The sequence below is a fragment of the Zea mays genome, chromosome 3 (assembly GCF_902167145.1).
Source record: "Zea mays cultivar B73 chromosome 3, Zm-B73-REFERENCE-NAM-5.0, whole genome shotgun sequence".
Classification (NCBI taxonomy): Eukaryota; Viridiplantae; Streptophyta; class Magnoliopsida; order Poales; family Poaceae; genus Zea; species Zea mays.
In genome coordinates, this window is record NC_050098.1 from 171,231,822 (window position 1) to 171,251,591 (window position 19,770).

Below are 19,770 nucleotides of genomic sequence, written 5' to 3' on the forward strand. Positions count from 1 at the left end.
GCTCTGCGTGTTCTGAGGCGGCTGTCGAACCCTTCGGGGGGCCAGCCTTCGAACCCCTGATCAGTAGTGGGCACGGGGCCTGAGTGGCCTGAGGCGGCTGTCGAACCCTTTCGAGGGGCCAGCCTTCGAACCTCTGACCAGTAGTGGGCGCGGAGCCCGAGTGCTCTGAGGCGACTATCGAACCCTTTCGAGGGGCCAGCCTTCGAACCTCTGATCAGTAGTGGGCGCGGAGCCCGAGTGCTCTGGGGTGGCCGTCGAACCCTTCCGAGGGGCCAGCCTCCGAACCCCTGATCAGTAGGAGGGCTCGGGGCATGCTTCCTTCGCAGAGAAGGATCCCTTTCGAAGTATCCCCTTTCCCGGTCCCTGTAGCAAGAGAGAGAAAGGGGAAGAGGAAAAGGATACGAAATTGAACGATGTGGCGCACCTTTTTTGACGCGGTCATCATGGCAGAGGTGAAGCGTCGCCCGCTTCGCCTGCCAAAGGTGTCGCCTGCCCTGCCACGGAGTTAATGCGACGGGACGAGTGGTTCGCGGGGCAGCCGTTGCGCGAGCCGTTCGAGGAACGGAACACGGGCGCGTCGTCTTCATGCCGTGGGAGAGGGCTCCCTTGCTGCTCCAGGAGGAGACGTGAGCCTGCAGATTATTCGATTGCTGCTTCCTTCCGTCTACTGCTGCCATTACTGCCAGCCCACTTTTGGCCATATCGACCGTCGCGCCTTCTCCCGTGGCTGACTGACCCGTGACCGATGTGCTTGGTTGGCACTGCTAAGTCGTGCGCAGGGTTGCCTCGAGTCGTGGCACCGGTTCCACAGTCGAGGAGCCGTGGCATTGGCGTAAGTGGCGGTGCAATTATTCGCACGTAGTAACTGTCGCTCCAGTTACATGACGTGTGGGCCTGGGCCTCCATGCTGGATGCGTCGAAGTCGAAAGGGTGCATCCCCGTGGCGCAATTGCATGCCACCTGCATGGCGGTTCGCCCTTTCACCCGCTGGTTTAGGCGAAGATGGAGGAGTGCTTGTAACCACTGGGCGGTTACATACTCCGTGCGCGCGGCGGTCTGGCTACTTCTGTCCCAGGCCAGCTTGCATGTCGTGTGGGACCCAGCCCCCGTGTCGTAGGGGGAGGACCCTAGAGTGCGTTGGTGAAGACTTAGTCCGCGACGCCTGAGGACGCGAGTGGGGAGAGTCGCCTTTAAAAAGGGATCGACCCCCCGAGTGGTAGCCATGCCTTCGCACTCTCCTCATGCATTTGCGTCCTTCCGCCTTCCGAGCCCCCGGATGGGGAGCGCCCACGTTGCCTTCGTCTCGTTGTGGGAGGAGCGCAACCTCGTGGAGGTTGGTACCTTTCAGCCATCGCTCGGCTTCAAGGATTTTCATCATCCTTGCTGGGGAGGAGGGCGAGGTGAACCGGGGCCTGCCTTCTCGTGGGCTGGCGTCGCGCTTCTTCCTCCGGCTTCTGGGGTGGAAACCTTCCTCTAGCTCTACGAAGGAGGCGTCCTCCAGCCATGTCGGGGAAGGCAAACTGCTGCTGCCCAGCCAGGGTGCAGCATTCCGCCCTCTGTCCGGGCGACGGTGGCCAGCCGCACCAGGGGGTCTCACAACATGTCGTACGCCGCAAGGGCGGTACTCGTGTTCTGGGACGGTCCCATTCTTGTTTTCGTGGCGAGGACGGGAGTGAGGACCTGCCGGTGCACTTTGGGGCGGCCGACGCTCGCTGGTGCGGTGTTGGTGGGCAGGTGGACGCCACCGTCGGTGCTGAGGTGGTGGCAGCTGGAGAAAGCTTCTCCGTCGACAAGACCGTCAGCGCCACCCGCGGACCGACCTCTAGCTCTTTGGCTTTAATATCTGGTTCTCGTCCCTCGAGTGGGGACGCGAACGAGAGCCTTCCAGCGGTAGCGTCCGCCCTGGGACCATCGTTGTTGCTGCAGAGGTCGCCGGCGAGTCACCCGGAGTTTGTCGTCCCGCAGGCTCTCCAATGTGGAGGTTGTTCATACCCGCGGGAGTGGAACCGGGGTTCCGTTTGTAATGGCATCTTGAGTGCCGGTGTCTGTTCATTGTGGCTGTCGGGGCCTGAACATCTTGGTATTTGAGTGCAATATCGTGTTTCTTCCTCATTTCGAGCACCAGGACTCGCTTGTCGGCTAGCTGGACCGCTTAACCAAGTGTGAGTTGCCTTGTGCGAAAGGTGACGAGTGAGGTATCCGTATCCAGGAGGCGTAGGAGTCCCTCAGCTCGGTCGGCCTCGCCACTCAAGGCTTCTCCTGCTCGATTAAGGAACCCTCGGCTGCTCTGTGATGAGCCGGAGCCAGAGGCAGCGGTGTCAGCATGGATAGAGGCAGAGTTGGCTCGAGAAGAAACTTCGTCGGCCCAGGAGCAGGTGACTTCCCAGGCCGAGGAGGTGTAGCAGCGGCGGCTGGAACCTGGCCAGGTCGTCCACTGGCGGGACCAACCCTAGAGTCGGGCTGCCGAAGCCATGAGCCGGGCTGATGTCCTCGGGGGACAGCTGGCTGAGGCTACGGAGTGGCCGGTCAAGCCGTCTGCTCGGGCCGGGTTCCTGGAGGAGACCCTAGCGGCGATGGCCCAGGCGCTGTGCAGATATCTTCCTTCGAGGTGGAGATCCTCCGACCGTGTCGTTGTCTAAGGCCGGGTCGGATTCCGCCGAAGGTGGGGTCGATGCCGAGGGTGCTGCTGCTCCCCCTACTGATGTCTGAACCTGCAGGAACAGTTTGTTTGTAGTGTGCGTATGTTTTTTGCGGCCGCCAAGGCCCAAACATATCGTTGTCGCGTTATAAAGCTGCGTTTCTTTTCCTCTTGTTTCGAGTATAAGGACTTGTTTGTCGGTAGCAGAATCGCTTATCCGAGCGAGAGTTACTTATCACGAGAGGTGATGAGTGAGGTATCCGTATCCCGGAGGCGTAGGAGTCCCTCGGCTCGGTCGGCCTCGCCACTTACGTGTACTCTTACTCGTCCGCAGGATTCTGTTATCGATATAGTCGAGAAGGCACGAAAAATCGTTTCGGCAGAAAAGTTTTCGAGCGTTAAGACTTGTTCGGTCAGCGGAATCGCTTATCCGAGCGTGAGTTACTTATCGCAGAAGGTGATGAGTGAGGTATCCGTATCCCGGAGGCGTAGGAGTCCCTCGGCTCGGTCGGCCTTTCCGCTTACGTGTACTCCGTCGTTTTCAGGATCCCACTATCGAAGTAGTCGAAAAGCACGAAAGATGTTCTGGCAGAAAGACTTTTTCCGAGGAAAATTTTGACGCAGAGGGGGTTCCCCCTTCTAGCCCCCGAGGGAGGGTCGGGCTTTGCCGAGGCAAGGCTGACCCTTCCTTGATGGTTAGACTTCATTTGTGTATGTAAAGAGAACGAGGTATATGAACGACTTGAAAACATCTTAAGGGTAAAAGCAACATAGCTATCGGATGTTCCAAGCGTTGCTGTAGACCTCGCCATGACTGTTGGCCAGCTTATATGTTCCAAGCTTCAAAATCTTGGCGATGATGAACAGCCCTTCCCAGGGAGGTGTGAGCTTGTGGCGCCCTCAGGCGTCTTGTCGTAGCCGAAGCACCAAGTCTCCCACCTGGAGGTCTCGGGACCGAACCCCTCGGGCGTGGTAGCGTCGCAGAGACTGCTGATACCGTGCTGAGTGTAGTAAGGACATGTCCCGAGCCTCTTCCAGCTGGTCCAGTGAGTCTTCTCGGTTGGTCTGGTTGCTTCGGTCGTCGTACGCTCTTGTCCTTAGGGAGCCGTATTCTAAGTCTGTGGGCAAGATAGCCTCGGCCCCATAGACTAGAAAAAACGGCGTGAAGCCCGTGGCTCGGCTTGGCGTCGTCCTCAGACTCCATACCACCGAGGGGAGTTCCTTCATCCATCGCTTGCCGAACTTGTTGAGGTCATTGTAGATTCTCGGCTTAAGTCCCTGCAAAATCATGCCGTTGGCACGCTCTACCTACCCATTCGTCATGGGGTGAGCTACGGCGGCCCAGTCCACCCGGATGTGGTGGTCCTCGCAGAAGTCCAGGAACTTCTTGCCAGTGAACTGGGTGTCGTTTTATCGGTGATGATGGAGTTCGGGACCCCAAAGCGATGGATGATGTTGGTGAAGAACGCCACCGCCTGCTCGGACCTGATGCTGTTTAGGGGTCGGACCTCAATCCACTTAGAGAATTTGTCGATAGCGACCAGCAGGTAGGGATGTAATATGGTTCGAAAAATATCCGTCTGGATCCGGATTCAAAAATGGTGAACACTGGTTCGGATAAAATTTTCGGATATTCGGATTTTTTTCGGATAACGGATACGGATACGGATATTCTGATCGGATGTCAGATCCGAATATAATATGATTGATATCCGTCGGATATCGAATATCCGCGACTTTGATCGGATGTATCCGACATTTATCCAAACAAATATCCGACAGATCACAGCCTACGCCCCAGCCAAACCCAGCCCACGGCCACAGCCCACATGGCCAAGACAGCAAGGCAACATGCCAACAGCCCACATGTATGGTCACGCTCATGGCTAACTACAGCCCACAAGGCCACAACCTGTCAGGCGTCAGCCATAACCCACAGGCCACAGCGGTCAGCCGCAGTGCCGCACGCACAAGCCAGTAAGCCACGGCGCCACGCACTGCACAGCGGTTAGCGGCACTCCGCACGCAGACTCCCAATTCCAAAACCTAGACCTAGAGGTTGGCGGCAACGACAGGTTGACAGCTCTAGCCGGCAGACAGCCAGGCAGCCAGCCACGAGCCCACGACAACCCTCGCGCCGGACTTGACGACGGGTGACTGCCTGACTGGTGAGTGAATCTTCCATTCTTGGCCCGCTTACGTCGACGGTGGTGCTGCAGTACAGTAGTAGTAGGAGTACCATCTTTTAGCATGTCTGTTTGGCTGAAAGGAGGAACATCGTTTTCTCGCCATGAACGAGCTTGTAGTAGTAGGAGTACCATCTTTTAGCATGTCGCCGACCCTCGGGCCTCGGAAGTGCCAAAGTGGGTCTCGTCGTGTCACCTGCTGGCGGTGGCAGCAGTCTACAAAGGGTGGGGAACCGAATGAGGAGGCCGTCGGGGCAACGGCGGTGGTGCTGGCGTTGGCTGTCAGACGTCGACGGGCACACGTTGCAGTGCTGCGTGGGGATTGGCGACCTGGCCAGCGCGGTGGACGGACACGGACTTGCATTAGTAGAGAATCGATAAGCAGTTTTTAAATTGATAAATCGACAGATGGATAGGATAAGAAGTTAACGAAAGATCCTTTACATGTCTATTTTCAGTATTAGAGAATCGATAAGCAGTTTTTAAATTGTTGCAGCATTCAAATGACTCTCACTAGTCATGTGCAGCATTCACTGGTGATTAATTGTTGTTAAACTGACTATAACACTTGCTTTTTAGTTGAATCTTATTGATGTAGCATGGCATCTGCAAGTGGCAGTGGGTGCGCAAGCACTGGAGCATCCCTTGTTGCTGCGAACACCCTAGCTGTGGCTGTGCAAGAAACAACTCCAATTAATGGAGATGGAGAAGGAGAAGATGGAGAAAGAACAACTGATATTGGAGTGAAAGAGTCTGATACAAAGAAAAGGAAACCAAAAAGACAAACCTCTGGGGTTTGGGACTACTTTATCAAGTCCACTGTGACAGAGAAGGGAGATAAGGGCGAGACCGAGGAACAAATTTGGGCAAACTGCAAGAAGTGCAAGTTCAAAACTCGTGGTGAATCATCGAGGGGCACAACTATCTTCTGGAACCATTTGAAATCAAGGCACTACATACATAGAGGGCAGCAAGAACTACAAGTTCAGAAAGGTGAAGGTAACAATGCTATTGTTCAAAATTTCAAGTATGATCCTGAAGCTAGCTTGAGCAAGTTTCATCTGGCAATAGTTATGCATGAGTACCCCTTTAAGATGGTTGAACATGAATATTTTGTTGATTTCATCAAGTCTTTGTGTCCACACTTTACATTCTTGTGTCGCACAAGCACTAGGAATGAGATAATGACAATGTACATGGATGAAAAGAAAAAATTGTTTGAGGAGCTTAAATCCCTTTCCTGTCGATTTTCTGCAACTATGGATATGTGGACATCGAACCAAAATAAAGGCTATATGAGCATTACCATCCATTGGATTGATGACAAGTGGCAGATGCAAAAACGTATAATTTGTCTCCCTCATGTGAAAGGACATCACAATGGAGAATTATTAGCTTCAGAATTTGTCAAAGGTGTGATGTCATGGAACCTAGAAAAAAGATTATTTGCTCTCACATTAGACAATGCTGCAGCCAATGATAAGTGTGTGAGATTAGTTGTCAAGGAGCTTAATAAGCTTGCTAGAATTCAGAAGCATCCTCCTTTAGTCTGTGGGGGGTGTTTTCTTTCATGTCCGATGTTTATGTCACATACTAAATTTGGTTGCTCAAGATGGTCTGTCAGTTATAGCATCACCACTTAAGAACATTAGAGCTATTATTGTTATTGTGAAGAACTCTACATTGCAATGGGAAGAATTTGAAAAGTGTGCACAGTTTTTTGATTTGAATAACAAATCTGGTCTTCCATTGGATGTTCCTACAAGATGGAATTCAACATATGACATGTTGAGCCATGCTATGTATTATAGGAGTGCATTTGAAAGGTTGGTATACTTGCACAAGGATAAATATTGGTATTGTACTCCATCAAGTGATGAATGGGACATGGCGGAATCATTTTGCAAATGTTTGAAGCAACTCAATGATGCTATCGTGTTGTTTTCGGGATGTCAGTATCCAACAACCAACTTGTTCTGGTGGAAGTTCTATGAGATAAAGTTAGCACTTAGAGAATGGTGTGAAAGTGCCAATATCACTATAGCTTCTATGGCTGAAGCAATGCATAAAAAATATGATAAGTATTGGAAAAAGTCCAACATAGCTCTTGCAGTGGCTTGCTTTCTTGATCCTAGATACAAGAAAAAGTTGGTAGAATATTTCATGTTGAAGATTTATAAGGACAGTGTTGTCGCAGAACTCACTCGCTTTATGGATGTTGTGAACCAATTATTCCAATCATATTTGACCAGTACACGTGATGTTTCTATTACTCAAACTGATCTTGCTGCAAGTACATCTAACTCAATTTGTATAAATACTGACATTGACGAGTTTATATATGAAGATAATGATGTAGCTAAAGGTGAAATAAATGAATTAGATGTGTACATGAAAGATAAACCAATTCGGTGGGTTGATCCTACTGGTAAAGGTCTACAATTTGACATATTATCATGGTGGAAGGCCAACCAAGTTACATATCCTGTTCTCTCACGTCTTGCTCGTGATGTATTGGCTGTTCAAGTCTCTACCGTGGCCTCAGAATGTGCTTTCAGTTCGAGTGGGCGTGTTATGAGTAAATATCGCAGCCGTTTAGAGTCTGAGACTGTGGAGGCATTAGTTTGTACCAAAGACTGGAATCTTGCATCTAACAAAGGTAAAACTGACAATACATACTTGTTGTTCCTGTTTTGCTTGCTTCTAAGTATTTTATCTTATCACTTTTAGATCGCAATGACAAGGTACCGTCAATTGTTGAGGAGTTCATGGCAGATGAAAATGAATATAGCTCGGCAATTGAAGAGGTTAGTATTTATTTCAATTACTTGTTGTTGTTGACAATTGCCATACTATGTTTCAATTTAATATGACTATCTGTAGGGACAGAACCAAGCTGACAATGAAGGAAATGGTGAGGATAGTGAGGATGAGGGCAGCGATATGGAGTTATGATTTTTCTGCAGCTGTTCATGGGAGTCTGTTTCACAAGTTTCAGTGCTCCGAAGCCTAAGATGATGCTTAAATCTTGGTTTTCGACATTTTGGCGCTAGCTGGTAGCTGCTACACTTAATCCTTAATGTAGTAATGACAATGTAGTTCTAGTTTGGAGAGGTATGTACTATTGTGACATTTTGGCGCTAGCTGGTAGCTGCTACGACATTTTGGCTGCTAGCTGGTAGCTGGTAGCTAGTTCTATTGTGATATGTACGCAGTACAGTACTTAGCATTTAGCAATGCTGATGGCTCACGCTCATGACTGCTTGCCTATTTACTTAGCTTTATCTGTCTATTAGCCTGATCGGTTGTGACATTTGAATCTGGATGCTATATATGAATGAATGATGTGTCTTTATATCCGAAGAAAATATTCGTAACCGAAGATATTCGCATCCGATTCGTTCCGTATTCGATATGTGACAATCCGTATCCGTAACCGAGACAATCCGTATTCGTATTCGTATCCGAAGATATCCGTATTCGAATTCGAATACGAACAAAAAAATGAAAACAAATATAATATTAGTAATATATGTCCGTATCCGATCCGATTACATCCCTACCAGCAGGTGCGTGTAGCCCCCGGGTGCCTTCTGCAAGGGACCGACGAGGTCCAGACCCCACACAACAAACGACCAAGTGATGGGTATTGTCTGCAGGGCCTGAGCGGGCAGGTGTATTTCTTGCAATTGCTCCTGACCTTCGGCGATGGATATGCATCGCTGGAGGATGCCTGAGGGGCTGCGGTGGTAGAGCTCCTTCTCGTCACCCAGCAAAACGAACGACTTGGCGCGCCGCGCCAGTCGCCGAGCTTTGGCTCTGTCGAGGGGTAGTTCTCCTCGGTGGAGATATTGCAGGTACGGGGTCTGCCAGTTTCGATTAGGCGTGACCCCATTCCGCTCTTCCTCGACGTGCAGTGTCTCACCCTCGGGGGCCGAGGGTGCCTCGGGCTGGGCCGAGGGTGCCTCGGGCTCGGGCGTGTCGTCGGTCTTGACGGAGGGTTGATGTAGGTCTCGAGAGAAGCAGTCCAGGGGAACTGTTGTCCGCCCCGAGGCTATCTTAGCCAGCTCGTCCGCAGTCTCGTTGTATCGTCGAGCGACGTGGTTGAGCTCGAGCCCATAGAACTTGTCTTCCAGGCGCCAAACCTCGTCGCAGTAGGCTTCATCTTCGGGTCGCGGCAATGAGAGTTCTTCATGACTTGGTCGATGACAAGCTGCGAGTCGCCACGAGCGTCGAGGCGCCGAACCCCTAGCTCGATGGCGATGTGCAACCCGTTAACCAGAGCTCGTACTCGACCACGTTGTTTGACGCCGGGAAATGGAGGTGTAGCACGTAGCGGAGGTGCTTCCCGAGGGGTGAGATGAAGAGCAGGCCCGCGTCCGCTCCTGTTTTCATCAGCGACCCGTCGAAAAACCTGGTCTAGAGTTCCGGTTGGATCGGAGCTGCTGGAAGCTGGGTGTCGACCCATTCAGCCACAAAGTCCGCCAAGACTTGGGACTTGATGGCCTTCCGAGGGGCGAACGAGATGGTCTCGCCCATGATCTTCACTGCCCACTTTGCAATCCTACCCGAGGCCTCTCGGCACTGGATGATCTCCCCCAGGGGGAAGGATGACACCACAGTCACTGGATGAGACTCGAAGTAGTGTCGCAACTTTCGCCGCGTCAGAATTACCGCGTAGAGTAGCTTCTGAATTTGCGGGTAGCGGATTTTGGTCTCGGACACCTCACTGATGAAGTAGACCGGCCTCTGGACAGGCAATGCATGCCCTTCTTCTCGTCTCTCGACTACGATCGCGGCGCTGACCACCTGAGTGGTTGCGGCTACGTAGATCAAGAGGGCTTCTCCGACAGCGGGGGACACCTAGATGGGCGCGCTTGTAAGGAGCGCCTTTGTAGCATCCCAAAAATTCAAATCCTAAAATTTTCTCAAACTCGCCCTAAATTCAAAATGAATTTCAAGTTTCGTTTCAAAATGTTTGTTTGCGAGTTGATATCAACAAATAAAATATAGTGGTCTATATTATCTCCAAAATTCTCCTCAAAATATCCTACAAATATTTCCCGAGTGACCCCCCTCAAATTCTTTCCAGAAATACTGCCCAGATATTTCCCTAGTGATCCCCTTCAAGTTCTTTCCAGAAATACTGCCCAAATATTCCACCGATATATCTCCAGATATTTTCCTCTTGAGAAATACCTTCATAATCATTTTTCAAGTCCCTACAAATATTTTCTTCATAACTTTCCTCATGCTCATACGTATACGTATGCCTCCAGTGTCATACGGTGAGCTCTACAAGCTAATCTCACTTATACAAGACAACTCCCACTAATCCTCTCATCCTCCCACTAATCCTCTCATCCCTCCCCCTAATCCCCCCATCATGGCTATAAATAGAGGGGCAAGGGCCTCCTCTCAAACCACCCTAAGCCATTTCATGGCAACTCTCTCCCCCCCACACACCCACTCCATGTTCCACACAAGCACACACCAGCACAAGTATCGTTCGGTCGTTCTTCGATCGTTTGTCCCCCTGTTCTTAGTTTGTTCGTTCGTTCGTCCGATCGTTCGATCGTTCGTCCGATCGTTCATGGTTCGTTCGTCCGTTCGTCCGATCGTTCGTTCGTTCGTTCGTTCGTCTAAATAATCTTTTTCCTACCGTTATGCTGCCGAAATTCCGATCGTTCGTTCATTGTTCTTTCATAGTTCCTATTCATCGTTCATCGTTCGTTCATAGTCCCTATTCATCGTTCTTCCAGATAATCTTTGTCCTGTCGTTATGCTGCCGAAATTCCGATCGTTCGTTCGTCCGATCATTCGATCGTTCGTCCGTTCGTTCGTCCAAATAATCTTTTCCCTGCCGTTATGCTGCCGAAATTCCGATCGTTCGTTCGTTCGATCTCTCAATCGTTCATCGTCCGTTCATAGTTCCTATTCATCGTTCATCGTTCGTTCATAGTCCATATTCATCGTTCTTCCATATAATCTTTGTCCTGCCGTTATGCTGCCAAAATTCCGATCGTTCGTCCGTTCGTTTATAGTTCCTATTCATCGTTCATCGTTCGTCCATCGTCACTATTCATCGCTCATCGTTCGTTCATACGAACTATTCACCATCACTATTCACCGTTACTATTCATCGACACTATTCACCATCGTTACTATTCATCGATCATCCGATCACCCTAGATTTCAACTACTCATCCATCATGTTGTCCAGTCCACCTAAGACCAGCCAGACCCATATTCCAGTCATACGAACTTCGGTGACTGTGATTTTCCTTCTAGTAGGGAACTTCCCATCTGGTCACCCATCCCAGGTTTGTCCAAGTTGAGCACGCTTAACTTTGAGATTCCTTCGAACTAGGCTTCCAAACTCTGATTCCAATAATTCTTATTTCTAAATTCTTATCAGATTATTCCCTATCCAACCATGTCATCCCTTAAGCATGGTTCATGTTTCAGAAAACTCCCAAAATACTCTTGTCCCATATTCTGCCTATAACTCTCCTGTTCATACTAAGTCAGAAGATTCATTCGTCACTATTCTCACCAACAGTGAACTTCACTGTGCTACACCACATACACCCAGCTACCCTCTCCCTCTCCACACACACTCAACACCCTCAGCCAAGGCAAACACCCACCCACTTAGTTACTCCGCTCTGCGGGCTACACGCATAGTGTCTCTTCGCCTCCAGTCCACCCTCCTGGTAAGCACCTTCGCTCCACCACCAGTAATATCACAACACCACATGACACAGATTCTACTCAAGACTCTACCCATCCATATATCGCTATTCTGACCACTATACTAAATATTTGTTGGCATACTTGCTGGTTTGTATGTTTGCTTGCTCATGTTGCATAGTTATCGGAGCGTTCGTGCCGTCTCGTGGAGGCTAGATCTGCAAGTCTACTCCAGGCGGTGGAGCCAGAAGCCAGTTCCGCGAGCTCCCCTTCCCCCTTCGCCGAATAAGCACGACAAGCTCACTGGATCCCTTTGATGCATAAATTACCTATGTTTTTCAACCACAACCCTCAGCCTGTTATTTTATGCATGATATGATTTTGAGACAAGTTATTATGGCCACCCAGCCGCTTGCCGCAATCAATCCCTGATATTTTTGTTACAAATGATTTGAGGAAAGGTGTGAGTTTCCAAAAGAAAATGCTTTTCAAAATGTGTATGATGAAGGGTTTTCACCCTTATCACCTTTGAGTAGGGATGATCAGGGACTCCCTGGTTTAGGGGAGGGCCTAAGGTGATGGCTCAGCTGGTTTAGGTGTGAGCAGAAGGATTGTCCCCTCACATAAGGACCGGTTTGTCATCCTTCAATATCTGTACTCATGATAAGTACAACCACTCAAGACTGTGTGGGCAGTCACTCAATCTGAACTCGTACGATCCAACCCCAGGGATATGAAGGCTGGGGAGCACCGGGAGGATAAGGAGGGGGAATGTTTTGTCCGGTTTGGACATGGTGGTGGCCTGACTCCTTCCGATATAACCATTAAGGTTAGGACGTGCGAGGAAAGAAAGAGATTCGGCATTCGGGTCTCATGACGGTGAGATCGTAGAAACCGGACTAGTGGGTAAAGTGTACCCTTCTGCGTAGAGTTTGAAAACCTATTCGAATAGTCCGTGTCCACATGAATGGACGAGTCTGGTATGGTATGGCAATTAATGTTTTGTTTTCATAAAAAGGTGCGTTTGAGAAAAATGGTTTTTAAAAGGTCCGACAGTTGAGCCGTGAGCTATGGTGGACGGGAAGTCCAGTAGCTATTTCTGAAAATGAAAACCAGTGGGAAATTGCTAAGATACCTGGATGGTTTAGTCCAGGGGATTTTGTTCTAATATTGAAAAACTTCCTGCTCCTTTTGGAGAGGATGCGCTTTGCAAAAATACAAAATGTTTTTCAAAACAACCCTGCATAAAATATTGTTGTTACTGCAAAATATCCTGAGCTCCACATATTCCATGCATTATATCTGATTTCCCCATTCCGCGGGTGAAGGTGGGCTGCTGAGTACGTTTGTACTCACCCTTGCTTATTTGTTGTTTTTCAAAAAAAGGAGATCGGGTAAGAGTTACGACTGTTCCCAACCTTGCCTGTGGCTGTTGGACCGCTGATTTGCTTCGCTGCGTATATCGGGCTGCTTCAGCCCACTCTGATGATATGTCCCGAGTTGTGGACCAACTCTTAAAGTTGATCGCCACCTTTATAGGTTTGTCTCGTTTAAGCAGATTTGGTATCATCTGATGTATAAATGTGTTTTCTAGCCTCCTGGGACTAGTAATTGTATCACATTTGAGTCCCAGAGGATTGGGGACGCTTCAGCCTTTAAGTTCCCGAGGGCTTCCTCGGCCTCGGGGGGTCCAAGTGAAGCGCTCAGTCTTCCTTAAGAGGAGGTACATGGGTAGGCCTCTTTCGCCGAGGCGTGAGATGAAGCGGCTCAGAGGCGCAAGGCATCCCATGACCCTCTGTAGTCCTTTCAAGTCCTTGATAGGCCCCATGTTGGTGATGGCCGCGATTTTCTCCGGGTTGGCCTCGATGCCCCGCTCGGTGACGATGAACCCCAGGAGCATGCCTCGGGGGACTCCGAAGACACACTTCTCGGGATTGAGTTTTACGCCTTTCGCCTTGAGACACTTGAATGTCGCTTCGAGGTCAGAGAGGAGGTCGGAGGCTTTCCTCGTCTTGACTACGATGTCATCGATGTAAGCCTCGACCGTTCGGCCAATGTGCTCTCCGAACCCGTGGTTCATGCACCTTTGGTATGACGCGCCTGCATTCCTTAAACCGAATGGCATAGTAATATAGCAGTACATGTCAAAGGGTGTGATGCAAGAGGTCGCGAGCTGGTCGGACTCTTTCATCCTGATTTGGTGATACCCTAAGTAGGCATCAAGGAATGACAGGGTTTCACACCCAGCAGTGGAATCCACGATTTGATCGATGCGAGGCAGAGGGTAGGGAACCTTCGGACATGCTTTGTTTAGACCAGTGTAATCTACACACATCCTCCATTTCCCACCTTTCTTTTTCACAAGCACAGGGTTGGCTAGCCATTCGGGATGGAATACCTCTTTGATGAACCCTACAGCCATCAGCTTGTGGATCTCCTCGCCTATGGCTCTGCGCTTTTCTTCGTCGAATCGGCGCAGAGGCTGCTTCACGGGTCGGGCTCCAGCTCGGATATCCAGCGAGTGCTCGGCGACATCCCTCGGTATGCTAGGCATGTCCGAGGGACTCCACGCAAAAACCTCGGTGTTCACGCAGAGAAAGTCGACGAGCACTGCTTCCTATTTGGGGTCGAGCTCAGAGCCGATCCGGACTTGCTTGGAGGCGTCGTAGGCGTCGTTGCTAGGGTCGAGAGGGACGGACTTAACCGCCTCTGCGGGCTCGAAGTTGCCGGCGTGGCGCTTCGCATCTGGCACTTCCTTGGAGAGGCTCTCCAGGTCGGCGATGAGGGCCTCGGATTCGGCGAGGGCCTCAGCGTACTCCACGCACTCCATGTCACATTCGTACACGTGTCGGTACGTGGATCCGACGGTGATGACCCCGTTGGGGCCCGACATCTTGAGCTTGAGGTAGGTGTAGTTGGGGACGGCCATGAACTTGGCATAGCATGGTCTCCCTAGCACTGCGTGGTAGGTTCCTCGGAACCCGACCACCTTGAACGTGAGGGTTTCCTTCCGGAAGTTGGAGGGAGTCCCGAAGCAGACGGGCAGATCGAGTCGCCCAAGGGGTTGGACGCGCTTCCCGGGGATGATCCCGTGAAAGGGCGCCGCACTGGCCCGGATCGTGGACAGATCGATCTGCAAGAGCCCGAGGGTCTCGGCGTAGATGATGTTGAGGCTGCTGCCTCCGTCCTTGAGGACCTTGGCAAGCCTGACGTTGCCGATGACGGGATCGACAACGAGCGGGTACTTCCCCGGGCTCGGCACGTAGTCGGGGTGGTCGCCCTGGTCGAAGGTGATGGGCTTGTCGGACCAGTCTAGGTAGACCGGCGCCGCCACCTTCACCGAGCAGACCTCCCGGCGCTCCTGCTTGCAGTGCCGAGCTCAGGCATTCGCCACTTGCCCACCGTAGATCATGAAGCAGTCGTGGACCTCAGGGAACTCCTCTGCCTTGTGGCCCTCCTTCTTGTCATTGCCGTGGCCTTTGCCACTTCTGCCGGGGGCCCGACCTTATGGAAGTAGCGCCGAAGCATGACGCACTCCTCAAGGGTGTGCTTGACGGGACCCTGATGATAGGGGCACGACCACTTGAGCATCTTGTCGAACAGGTTGGCCCCTCCGGGAGGCTTCCGAGGGTTCCTGTGTTCGGCGACTGCGACAAGATCTGCGTCGGCGGCGTCGCGTTTCGCTTGCGACTTCTTCTTGCCCTTCTTCTTTGCGCCGCGCTGAGCGGACGCCTTGGGGACATCTTCCTGCTGGCGCCCCTGAGGCTGCTTGTCCTTCCGGAAGATGGCCTCGACCGCCTCCTGACCAGAGGCGAACTTGGTGGCGATGTCCATCAGCTCGCTCGCCCTGGTGGGAGTCTTGTGACCCAGTTTTGAAAGTAGCCTAGAGGGGGGTGAATAGGCTAATCTGAAAATTTTCACAACAAACTTTGAAAGATTATTAAATACACAGTTCGACTGGTGCAGGCCGGTTCAACAGCTACGTACGCAAGTTGAACCACTCTGAACCAATCCAACTGTTTTATAAACTTTAGACTAAAATCTACTCGAAAAAGTATTTTGCGAGTTCTTGAGAGAAGTAAGGTATGGCTAAGTTAGGATGAAAAGATGAATATGTAAAGGCTATTTCACTTCTAGATAAACTTTACGGAAAAATCTTTATGTAAATCTTGCAAGTAAAAATATCTTAAGTTAAAAGAAGCAAGAACACAAGACACAAGATTTAATCCGAGGTTCGGCCACACCACAAAGGTGTCCTACTCCCCGTTGAGGAGCCCACAAAGGGCCGGGTCTTTTTCAACCCTAATCCTCCAAAAGCCGACCACAAAGGTCAAGGCAATCTCTTCTTATCTTAGCTCAAAGAGCGGGTGATACAAACTTCTTGGGGTCGTCCACAAATTTGGAGACTCCCAAGCAACCTCAAAAGATCTTGAAACCTAGGGTTTCAAGAACACCAAGAAAGCACAAGAGGGGTTTGCACAAGCTCAAGTATTTGTAAAAAGAGATGGGAGAGGAAAGCCAAATCGTGAGCACAAGCACAAACCTCACACCCAAGAGCTCCTCCAACAAGGTTGAAACTTGAGGAAGATTTAAGTGTGAGAGAGATGAGAGAGATGAGTGCTTTGTCTCAAGTTAGGTGAGCAATAAATGTGAGTGTCCAGCCGCATTGAAGAAGGGAGAGAGAGGGTTCTATTTATAGTCACGGCTCAAAAACTAGCCGTTTGACCAGAAACCTCGCAGAAAACCGGTTGAGCCGCCCCCTAGGGCGGTTGAACTGCCCCCTGACAGGTCAGCAGACTGTCTGCCAGTCTGACTGCCAGACTGACTGGCAGACTGACCTGCAGGCGGGTCAGACAGGTCAGGACCGGTTGAACCGCCCCCTGACACCCCTGGTGACCTGACTGCCAGTCTGACTGGAAGACTACAGATCAGAAGACAGAGGAGTCAGAGACCAGTTGAGCTGCCCCCTAGGACCAATTCAGCTGGTCTAGACCAGAGAGTTTTGGAGAGAAAACCCCAGCTCAACTGCCCGGGGGCAAGTTCAGCTGGGTATGGTCAAAGAGGTCCACCGCTGAAGTTGTAGTTCAGCTGGAGTTGAAAGTTCAACTCAGCTGAAGTCCAGCTCAGCTGCAGCTGAAGAAGCTCATCACAGCTGAAGTTAAGTTCAGCTGGAAAGCTCAGCTGCAGTTGAAGAAGTTCAGCTGCTTTTCAGCAAGAACACTCTAGGTTTCTCAACCCTAACAATGGTCAACCAAATAATGTTAAAGTGATTTTTGGTTTTCAAAAAGTAGCTTTTGAATTTGGGGACTTGAGCTATAGCAAACACCTATACCTGTGTGGAAAAGAATAAGGAAGAATTACATCATGCAACTCAAGATTTTACATAAATTTTTATACGTCCGTTGCATGAAGTCCTTGGTGCTTCCTTAAGTTCCTGTTTCTTTCTAATCATACACTGAGAACAAAAACTGTTAGTACCCTTATTTGTTTTGTCATTAAATCACCAAAACCCTCACTTGGGGTTGATTGCACTTACAATCTCCCCCTTTTGATGATTGATGCCAAAACAATTAAGGTAAAAAAGATAAACATTTGCAATAGAAAATTTCTTTTGAATGAGTGTATGTAGATGGCTCCCCCTAAATGTGTGCACGATTGTGAATCCAATGTTTTGACATAATATGTCATGTGAGCAACACATTTAGAGATAGTGACAAAAACCATACTGAATACAACCATCCGAGGGGTGCAAGAGTGTCATAACAGGAGTTGTGATGCACATGACTATCTCTAAATACACATCATTTTTACTTCATAGCAAAGCAATCATTACAAACTGATGGGACAAAAGATGATGGCCAGAAGACCATCATATCACTTTGAATAATAACCCAGCAGTTTAATTTCATACAATGATAAGAGGATACAAGCCACAACTGTGGCCAAAACAAAAATAATCCAAAAGAAATACATAACCGAAAGAACCATAAACAGAATGACTAGAAATTTTGGCTAGAAATTTTGGATTTTCTCCCCCTTTTTGGCAACAAGTACCAAAAACGAAGAGAGAGACATGGATACATGAATCAATATCCTCTAGGAGGAGGATAAGATGGAGGATATGATGGAGGGTATGATGTGTAGTCAGGGAAGAGGGTCCTCATCACGTCTTCCTCGAATGTGGAGTCCCTAGGTGGCTCATCAGCCGCAGAAAAAACAGATGTCGAAGTTGTACGATGATCAGGAGGAGGTGGAGGGTGGTGATGGTAACCAGAGCCGGATGGCCTAGGGTCACCAGGAATGGGTCCCGGACCCGGGTAGGGAGGCGGAGGGTGAGAGGATGATTGACCCGGATCCCCATGGTAGGGAGGCGGGGCAAACTGCTCACGATCATCAACGTAGGATTCTTCTTCTTCTTCGTCGTCTGCTGACATAAATGGCACCCCGTAGGCCTGCTGGTGCCACTCATTGATCTCCGGGGGAGGAGGATGGAGAGGCACGTCAGGCGAGCGAGGGGCAAAGGGCATACCCATAGTGGAAGTTTGACGACGAAGATTGTCGTCAGTCTCCCGCTGACGCCTTGCCAGCTCATGTACATCAGCAGAAATGTTTCGGCACATAGAGAAAAATGCCGCAATCCCATGGACCAAGCGAGCACACATCCCTCGGCCACGACCTCGACCACGACCACGACCACGTGGCAGGGGAGATCCGCGGCCAGGAGAGGGACGCGAGGCAGCGGCGGGGCAAGAGGAAGATGGATGATGGGGAGGCTAGGGAGGTGGCTCAGCAGAGGAGGCAGGGCCTCCAGACCCTGAGGGAGCCCGCTTCGTACGAGCAGCTGGGTTGGAGGAATCAACCCAGTAGGGTATGTAGCGGGAGTGTTTGACTGGTTTTCGAAGTGAGTCTGGGTGACCACTTCGATCATCTTCATGATAAAGGGTGCATGAAGACACCCTCTGAGAGCAGACCAGGAAGCACGGATGATCTCTTCCCAGATCCTGTCAAACACATTGATGCGGGCGAGACTGTTGGGAGCAAGGAGGAGAAGGAAGACTCGACTCTCCCCAAGGACGTTCATTTGATTCCCGCCCTTCGGGAGAACGGTCATCCTGGACAAAGAATTAAGGTACCTGTAGTACCTATGCATGTTAGCGGTCGTCCAGAACTCCCGATCATTAGAGACATGAATAAATTCAGTCTCTTCCCGCATGGGCAGCCTAATGTTATGCACTCACATATTGCTGCCCTGAATATCAACATCAGAGAAGCCCAGAATATGGGCAAAACGACGATAACTGACTTTGTGCCAGTTACCCTGGATGAAGAAATACATGACTGGGTAATCATACCCATCGGCTTCCTCATCTACTTTCTTGATCCAGAGGGTGGCATAGAACAGAGCTACCACCTCGTCGTTCCAGGGGTATTCCATGGTCATAATATTTCTTAACCCCTTTCTCTCTAAGTTTTGGAGAGCTGACTTCATGTCAGCATCTCCCATGTTCTCACATCCCTCCCAGTCTATAAACCTATGCCTAACGACTGGGTGCTTCTTGGATAAAATGACAGAATTGTAGAAATCAGCATGGAAAAGATTCCAGAACCGAGGGTCCTGGACACCAGGATGACGAGGAGTGAGAGAAGGATTGGTGAACCTCAGGCGCTGAAGGGTGTCTACTCCCTTCAGAGAGAAGTCGACAGGAGGTTCATGTGAACCGCGGGTAACGATCGCCGGATGCATGTGCAGACCGGTGACGTAGAGTGCATCTGGCGCTGGAAGGTCGATGAAGTCGTCGAAAGCCCCATCCTCCTCCTGACAGGGAGCATATCCAGAGGAGGACGTGCTACGATGAGGTCGAGTGGCGCCAACCTTTTGGCGCCTCCCGCGAGTCGGCTGCGAGGGCATGGAAGAACCCTCTCCATCCATCCTACCAGAGCCGCGTCCTCTCTTAGAGAGGGAGCGACGAGGCGGAGGAGAGGGGACGAGAGATTCCTCCTGAATCTCGTCCGAGTCGCTGCTAAACTCAATCACGGAAGGGTTGCGACGACGCACCATGATTGGAGAGGTTTTGGAACTATGAACCGGTTGAGGTGAGTGAGAGAGGAGGCTCTAAACACTACAAAGAGACTAAGGCGAGAATGGTTGGAGTGAGGGAAGAGAAGGGGAACGACAAATATATAGGCAGTTGAGCTGGTCCCCAGGACAGGTTCAACCGCCCCCCAAGGGCCGGTTCAACCGCTTCTGACCAG

General features: G+C 50.4%; 1 long non-coding RNA gene across 1 annotated transcript; it reads left to right on the top strand.

The window, feature by feature from the left end:
• The first annotated feature begins 7,425 nt into the window (after positions 1-7,425).
• LOC103650880 (uncharacterized) lies at positions 7,426-8,186 on the top strand. The gene is made up of 3 exons (XR_564426.3): positions 7,426-7,483; positions 7,555-7,631; positions 7,708-8,186. It is a non-coding gene; the product is annotated as an uncharacterized lncRNA (long non-coding RNA).
• Positions 8,187-19,770: the final 11,584 nt, after the last annotated feature.